Source organism: Setaria viridis, chromosome 7, assembly GCF_005286985.2.
Source record: "Setaria viridis chromosome 7, Setaria_viridis_v4.0, whole genome shotgun sequence".
NCBI lineage: Eukaryota > Viridiplantae > Streptophyta > Magnoliopsida > Poales > Poaceae > Setaria > Setaria viridis.
In genome coordinates, this window is record NC_048269.2 from 13,188,802 (window position 1) to 13,197,531 (window position 8,730).

The 8,730-nt window shown below is 43.1% G+C and overlaps 1 long non-coding RNA gene across 1 annotated transcript; it reads right to left on the reverse strand.

The window, feature by feature from the left end:
• Positions 1-3,200: 3,200 nt before the first annotated feature.
• LOC117863248 (uncharacterized) lies at positions 3,201-4,495 on the reverse strand. The gene is made up of 2 exons (XR_004642173.2): positions 3,902-4,495; positions 3,201-3,420 (listed from the first exon to the last, which is right to left on the reverse strand). It is a non-coding gene; the product is annotated as an uncharacterized lncRNA (long non-coding RNA).
• Between the last annotated feature and the right edge of the window lie 4,235 nt (positions 4,496-8,730).

Sequence of the window (8,730 nt, forward strand, 5' to 3'; positions counted from 1 at the left end):
GGCGGGGAACTAAAGCTTCGAGCAGGGACTAAGACCGGCGATGCTCCGGCGGCGGCGCTTCTTGCGGATCACAAGAGAGCTCTACGCAGCACAAGGGAGCAAGCTGCGGGGTGACTTGGGGAACTGAGATGGAACTGGGAGAAGAACTTTTCAAGAACTGGATGAGTGGTGCTAGAAGCTTGAGCAGGGAGCTAGAGGAGGCTAAGGGCAACAAAGACGGAGGGAACTCCGGCGACGGGGCATTCCTTTTATAGCTGCTGGAGCAGAGGAACGGAAACGTCGCGGAGAGAGAGAAGGGGAGCGGCGCGAAGGCCGGGGAGAAGCAATGGAGTGCTCTGCCGTGGCGGCGATTGAGCAAACCGGGCGGTGCTGCAGAACTCCGGGGGTGACGCCAGCGATCATTGCGCTACTCCGTCAGGGCGGCATAGGCGCGGGTAGACCGGTGGTTGGGATTTGGCGGAGAGCGGGCGTCGTCGTGCGGAAGAGGTGATAGAAGCGACCGGTTAAACGGCGCTAGGATCGAGGGCGCACAGGTGGGAAGACAAGCGGGCGCGGCGCGGTCGCGGCGCGGGGGAGAGCGCGGAACAACAGATTGTCGGGCGGCTTCTGACAGAGCGGGGAAAGGAACTGTCATGGCCGCGGTCGGGGTTGGCGGTGGGGGAATCGTCGTGTAGCGACGACCGGGCGGCGCAACTGTTGCTGGAAGGGACGGAAAAGACGGGCGACATTGGTCTCCGGGGCCGGGATCTGGTATCGCGATGATGGGTGCGGGAGACGAGGGTCTGCAGAAAGGGTTGCAGAGGGCTTCCGCTGCCATTGGGGAAATGGGCGCGGGACCCAACTCTGTTCCTCACCAGAGACAAAACTGGGCGATGGCGTCGGAGAAGACGAGCCATGCGGCAGGAAAACTCTGAGGCGGCCATGCAACTCGAGTGCGGCTGACGCGGGGGATCTGGAAAAGGATCTCACGGGTCCACCGGGGGAAAAGATCGGACGGGTGAGGAAGATCAGCAGGATCCGACGGAGGGCTGAACTCGCCAGGGTCGGGAAAGGAACGAAGCGGTAGGGGTCGGATCTCAGGGGTCGGGACTGGCGGAAGACTGAGCACTTAGGTGCGGTCAACAGAACAACTGACTGAGGTTAAGGGCTGAGATCAAACCTAACTGGGAAAGGTTAGGGGTCGGTCGCTACAGTGTCTTCTAGCAAATTTGCATCAAACAGTAGTGTCTACCAGCATAGTCCGTTTTGGACGGTGTCCCTCAGCAAAGCGACGTCGGGCCTGTTCGCTTCAGCTTATAAGCCAGCTGAAAAGCTGAAACGACTGATTTGTTGTGAGAGAAAAACACTGTTTGGTGGCTGATAAGCCGGTTGAACAAGCTCAAGCGAACAGGCCGGTCACTTTTAGTGTCCTATAGCAAATTTCGCCTTTTAATAAAGACATATGTTGGTAACTTAGATACAAATCTAGAATGATAGTTTAAGTTATGTTTGTTAATGATATGTATGGGTAAATTAGATGAAGATTATGAGGTTATTTTAGATTATTTTTTATAATGGCAGAGTTGGGTAATTTAGATATAGGTTTAGGGGTTTACTTTAAAATATTTTCATAATGATAGTGTTGGGTAACATTTTAGAAAATATAATGGACTAATGATTATGATTATTAGAGTTACATGATTGATGTTCGATGTTTCTATTTTTTTAAGAATTTATAGAATTTATCTTTTTTTTCTAGCGTGTCTCGTGTTCCATTAAAAAAATGAGGTCACATTGCTACAAAACTGTACTTATGCAGATATATACTTATTATTTTCATCCGATTGTGATAGATTTTAGTTAGTAATTACTCTATAACGTTTTCATCCATATTTAACTTTTCACTTGCGTATATACCTTAATTATTATATACCTTCCGATAGAACCCATATATACAAGCATATTATGCACCGGTGTTATTTCAAATATTAGCACACCTGTCAAAAATATGTATCGGTAATATGTGCCAGATATATACCATTGTTGTTCTTGTTCCTTTTTTTGCCTCCTTGCTTTTGATAGAGAGAGGTCTTTTTGCGCATATTGCAGTTTTTTCAGATTGGTTTTCCAGGATCCACAAGTTGTCATCAAACACTCATTATAAGTTGTCATTTACTAATTGTAAGCTTCAATATTCTTCTCACTGCAGACTACGGAACACAAAAATTGCAAAGTGAATCTGAGTGTTCAATATTTGGATGTGAAAATGTATAGTTGTTGTTTTCTCATCAGATTCAGTAAGATGAGCACCTTAGTTTTTCCTTCTCTCTCTGCTTTTTTAAGGCAGGCAGGGATGTAACTCTTATTAATTAGAGCAGAAAATTTGTTTGGTAAGCTTTACTGCAAGGCAAGAGCTGCCAGCATCTAGAACGGTACAAAACACTGAAAGGCCTGATGAGCAAAGAAAGTACAGGTACTTGACGATAGAACTGATGGTTGATTTGAAGCCAAAATACTAGTCACATCTCATAGGTAATGATGTATTGATGATGTCTACAAATTTGATAACAGCACAAATATGATAGTCAATCTAATACTGAATGTATTGTTGGATAATCACTGGCTATTAAATTCAAGGGTAAATAACATTGGTTTGATTATCTTAGTAACAAGGTAAGGTGTATCATTACTATTTTACCTGTGATAATAGATAGGTATGGTGACATTGCGTTAGTGTGATCTGCAAATTAGGCAATGAAGTCTGAAATCAATACCAAATTTAAACCCTACCAATACATGGAAAATGAAAAGTTAAAATTATTTTAAGAGTGCTGGTTTCAAAATATACATTTTTTTAATGTCACAGTAGAACTCTCTTGTAGCATACTATAATGCAATTTGAAATAATCTGTGATTATGAATACACAATATCTAATGGTATTGAAGTAATATCTTAAGAGTTAAAGAGTAAATAGCTGTGCAACTTATGAAGGATATGCAATTTACAGTTATTCTTAAGTTACATTAATTTGGAATTAAAGAGTTGTTATGACAGGGAATCAGAGTTGTATATATGTTAGTCTTGTTAATAATTATTTTGGATACAGCTTCTTTGTAACTAAAGAAGAAAGACAACGCGACGTTGCCGCGCCTTATGACCCTTAGTGTTGGGTTTGAGAGTCACCTTAGCAATATTTGCCTGATCCTAAATACTCGAGATATATATTTGCAGCTCCTTACACATTGGTTATGTACTATACCGTATCTCCACCACCAGACTCAATGATATGCAGCCTGGCTGTATTATAACTTACGACAGTTACAATAAAAGTCTAACTTTCTGATATCATCTGCTAATGTTTGATTTCTGAAGGTTCCTAAGAAACTTATCCATCTGCACCTGTCTCTCTTGCACTTAACAATTTCTGGCAATGAGCAAACCTGCGTGCACCAAGAACATAGGTGCATTAGAATAAACCATGATTAAGAAATTTCCATGGAAAACATATCTATATGATGAATGGGTTTAGTTATGCATCTTCTCAACTCATGCTTAATAAATTGATCAAGGTGACAATGTGGTAGAAAGAAGTGATTGTATATATCAATAATTTCTCTTGATTGCTTCCAGGAAGCACATAGACTCCACTTTCTGTTTTTGTATCAAGTCGATGTTCTGTCAACAGATGAGTGGGCGAAAGCAGGTCATGAATGCGCACAGAGAAAGCAGGTCATGCTCATATCTTGGTGTGGTGGTCACCCAAATTCCAAAATTAATTTACAGTAAGGAACTGTTCTTTCACTTTTAATATATACCCATCAACAAGCCAGAGAACTCCATCTTTTACACCAAGTGTGCAAAAATGAATTTCTGTTGACGTTATTTGCAAAATCTGTACAGAAGAAGACAGGTCTTCATCACCTGGGAGCTTGGCATTTTGTCGAACACATTGCAGGCAGTGGAGGCAACGTCGATTCACAACCGTTTGAGCTGCTCGTCCAGCTCACCTTCCATCGCTCCACTGCAGGAGTACAGGACGGAAGCGAGGAGAGCTCTTTCTTGGCGCCACCGTCGCGTCGATCTGCAGCTCGCGTGCTACGTGGCCGGTGGAGAGGCAGGGGCGGCCTGGTCACCTGGGAGGCGGAGCAGCACACCGGCATCCCATCCCGTCCATGATACGGGGTCGAGGGAGAGCACAGCACGAGCCGTGGCAAGCGGTGAGCCTCAGACTAGAGCCCGACCTCCATCGACGCGCAATGGTTAGGAGGCGGCCGCCTGGAGCCACAGCTTTGGCCTTTCCTGTGATCGCTAGTTGTCACAGCCCTGCGACGCGCTCTGCCTTGGGCTCTGGCATCGGTGAAGGGGAGTGGAGGCGGAGGGAGTTTCTCTTGCGTCGAAGGCGATGGGGGTAGGGGCGACGCGCGGAGGGACAGGGAGGCAGCGGCCGCGGCGGCGGCAGCGAAGAGTCTAGCGCTCAGGATGAAGAGTCTGGAGCACTTTTTGGACAGCCCGTTCAACATCCGACGGTGGGAAAAAATAGGCGATGTGGTCCGCTGACGTGCTCGAACTTGGCTCAGGTTTCCAATTAAGAAAGAGATTTTACTTTAATTTATTTTATATAATGTTAGAGGTGGATAATTTAGATATAAATTTAGAAGTTATTTTAGGCTATTTTCATAATGGTATAGGTGGGTAATTTTTAGAAAACATAATAGATCCGATGGACATGATGATTGATATTTTACTTTTTTTTTTAGAATATCTAGAATTTCTCATTTTTTCTATAGTATTCGTCTAGATCCTAGACGGTTTCGCTTGAAGGCTTCAAAAGAAGGCTCTATCATGTCTCTTAGCTATGTCCACCTCGCAAACAATAGTCTCACCGGTCGTTTTCCTGTCTCGTTGGCCAGTAGCTCCTCACTTAGCACGATAATCCTGTCACGTAATAACCTCACTGCAGACATCCCTGCTGCTTTGTTTGCTAACTCATCTGTCCTCACTAAGGTCGATCTCCAGCAGAATTCTCTGACAGGTGTTATCCCTCCTTTTGGTAAGGTCACAACCCTTAAGTACCTTTGCGTTACTGAGAACTTCCTCTCTGGAAGCATTCCTCCATCAATTGGAAATGTTACTTCCCTCCTCTCTATACGGCTAGGCCAAATTAAAACAAATTTACAGGGTCAATTCCAGAAAGTTTGGGTCACATTCCAAAACTTTTTGAACTGGATCTGAGTTTCAATAACTTGTCCGGGCATGTTCCGTTATCTCTTTACAACATGAGCTCCTTTACGGTGGACAATACTACCATATACTACTGTTCGAAAAGAACTCGTATGGAAGGATCCAACGGTTGAGATTAATTGTATACTACTAAAACCTTAAGCTGTAGTATATATAGTATGCATGAGTTGTATAGGTAGTATAAGGGTATTATTGGAAAGATGTAAAATGGCAATGTTGTAATAGATGAAATGAAATCTTTATTAATTATAATCTTATTTATTTTTATTCCTCCTCATTTTCAATTAGTCAGAGGTTGCGACTGGGCCTCTTCATTTCCAATCGGTCGCAGGCTCATCTAGGGTTCAGGAGCGGGGCGGCGGCGCCGACTCCCCGGCGGCGGTCGGCGGCGACTCTGCGGCGGGCGGCGGCGACTCCGTGGTTCAGGAGATGCGTGCTGCGCTGCTGCTCCACGGTACCTAGGGTTGAAATGGGGCGGGTAGCGGCGACTCCAACAGTCGGCGGCGACTACGAGGTGGGCGGCGGCGACTACGCGGCGGGCGGCGGCGACTATGCGGCGGGCATCGGGCGGCGGCGACTACGTGGCGGGTGGCTTCATGAGCCTCAGGCTTCATGAGCCACTTTGATGGCTGGTTGCCCCAACACTCGTTGCTGCTCCATGCGTAAGCCTGCTTTCTATCCTCTAATAATTTCTCAAAAAACTCATCAACAAATGTACACTCCCTTTACTGAATCATAATCAAGCACCTTTTGGTGTGCAGGTGCTTTTGTGGTTTTTCTGATCTACTTGGGAGCTACACATTGGGCTGCTTTTTGGTATGTTTCTTCTCAATTCAAGCTCGAGTTTCAGTTATGAGGCATCGTAGAGTTATTTGCTTTATAAACTGGATTGGCATTGTGCTTTGTTTATCAGTTTGGCAGCCTGGCTTGTATTGACTTTTGATCAAATTGAGGGATCAAACTGAAGTGTGACACTTTAAACCTTGTGAAATATGCCATGTCGAAATCCAATTTGTTGGTGGTGCTTAAGTAGCTTCATCATTCTAAAGATTAGCAACTGCAATTTATACATACCATAATTTTTCTAAAAAAATACACCATAGCCTCTTCTGTAATATATACTAGATGGAATTTTTTTTACAAGTTGCCGTAATGATATCTTTGCACTTTCTTTTCTGTGGCCTCCATGGCCTCTTCTGTAATGTCCTCACTGTATAACAACTTATCGGTCATTAGGCATGAACTATGAACATTGGCAGTATCGAACACTAAGTCAATAAAGGATCTGGCAATATATTAAAACTTATGCTACTAAAACACGGAAAAAATGGAATGTAATCTATTTTTCATTGTCTTCCATCATGTATGTCTCCTCGGCATCGGTAGCTTTGTATCCTGGACTTCCCTTCACTTTGTTCCACGCATAGTTAACCAATGTGACAGCTAGCTTGAGCCTGAAATTAGTCATATCCTTCTGCACATAACAAATACAAATGCCTGTTAGCTGTAATGTAAGATGGGCATAGATTGGGTTGCTGAATTTGTGTTGTTCAACTTACCTGTGTGAATAAGGAAGATAATTTGTTTCAGGTCCAAAGCTCCATGAATTTAACCGTGAATAGTCCACACGATGCACTGCGAGTTTATTTGGTATTTACACAAGTTAGGAAGTACTAATTATGGGAACCCGAGTATATTGACAGGTGTTGATGTGCTTGTACTTGTCAATCTGGATTGTCTTTTTGATGCATTCAATGACTGGCCATTGTTTGACTTGGGTGTCCTTCTACCTATGTTCTTTGATCAATTGCAGGTCTTCAAGGCGTGTCATACGGTTCTGCAACCCTTGCAACTGAGTTCAATAGAATTATCAGTGGTTGAGGTAATCATGTATAAGTCGGTACCAGATTATTAGTGTATCACCAGTTGATGTAGTTGTGGCCGGCGAGTGGCAGTCCCCTTGGAGTCAAGTACCTGAACGACACCCTTACGACCATTGATGACCACCAAATACCAATGACAATCTTTAATGTTGATTGGAAAGAAGACCTAAAAAACTTATTTCGTTAGATGTTTGCCTGCGCCAAATCAACCATTTATAGCTGTAATAGGATGCAAGTTGTACCATGTCATTGTTGAGATAAGTTAATGTCCGATATAAATGGAAGTTGCCTTCTTCTTTATTTCGTAACGAAGCGATGGTATCCCCACATATCATGTTGGCATTGTAAGTTGTCTCTAGATAGGCACATCCATCTTCCCTTTCGTTGATACTAGGTTGTGCTTTTAGTATTCGGATGTAAGCATTCATAACCTTCACTTGCAAGTTAAACTTCTTTAGATTGTATTGTTGAAATAGGAATATTTTTATGTAGAGATATACTAACCGAATCATTCAGGAATATTTCACTGTTGAGAAGGCACTCTAGATCCTTCTTTGTTGCTGTGTAAAAACCAATATCAACCAAAACTTTATCCTGTGATGTTGAATTGATGTACTGGACAGTGGACAACTCATCTGCATTGATCAAATACTCTGCGGATAATAGTTAGATGAATAATATTCTCTATGTATTGGTAAAGAAATTCGCACGGAGTAGTACCATTTGACGTGCTATCAGTTGATAGTGGTTCATCAGGCATCGCAACATCTGGGATCTCTTCTTTTTCCTTGTTCTTGGGTCGATGACGTTTTGTGCCAATACTGTACTCATACTGGATGTTTGTTTGTTGGATGGGTTTTTTTTTGATGATTCGATTGATTCCTTGCTGTAGTTTTGTGCTTTGGTTGTGCCTTATCCTCCTTTATGTTGATTTCAGGCTTGCCTATATGTGTGTCCGTCGCCTCAAGCACGACATTTGTAGGTTGTACCACTGCCCTTGATTCCTGCAAGTTAGCAACGGCTACAAATGATGGTAGTCGAGCTCGGAACTAAATGAAGGTATGCCAAATAATATGGTAACAGACTTACTCGTTGTTCTTGTATTACATCATCGAACCGCTTGTTAAGTGCATTGAACCTGTCATCAATTTGATTTGATAGTAACCTGTACTGATTGGTAATGAACTCTTGAAGTTCCTGCATAATTTTGTGATTGCTATCAGCTTGTCCCTTGTCCAATTGTTCTGATGTTGTGTGGCATTGGGGGATTGAGCATGAGTTGTTATGTTTATGTCTTGTAATGTCATGGACAATCTGACATAGAATAGAAAGAAGGATTTTGTTAGTAGCTGCTGGGGTTTCTAAAAAGTAATGAGATGGTTACTGATGTCTGATATACTTTTACCTTTCCTTCCCCAAAATGATGGTTGCGTGCTAGTTTGCATCGTTCTTTGGCTCTCTTTTCGTCCCAATATTGCATAAGTGGTTTGTCCCCTCCAGGCTGTGCTAATCTAGGGTACATATGAGACATAGACACCTTCTCCCAATATTAGACCTGTAGTTAAAAAAAATGTAGTTGTGTTTGCTGTGAATATAAACATAGTGTCATGAATCTTTGTTCAACAT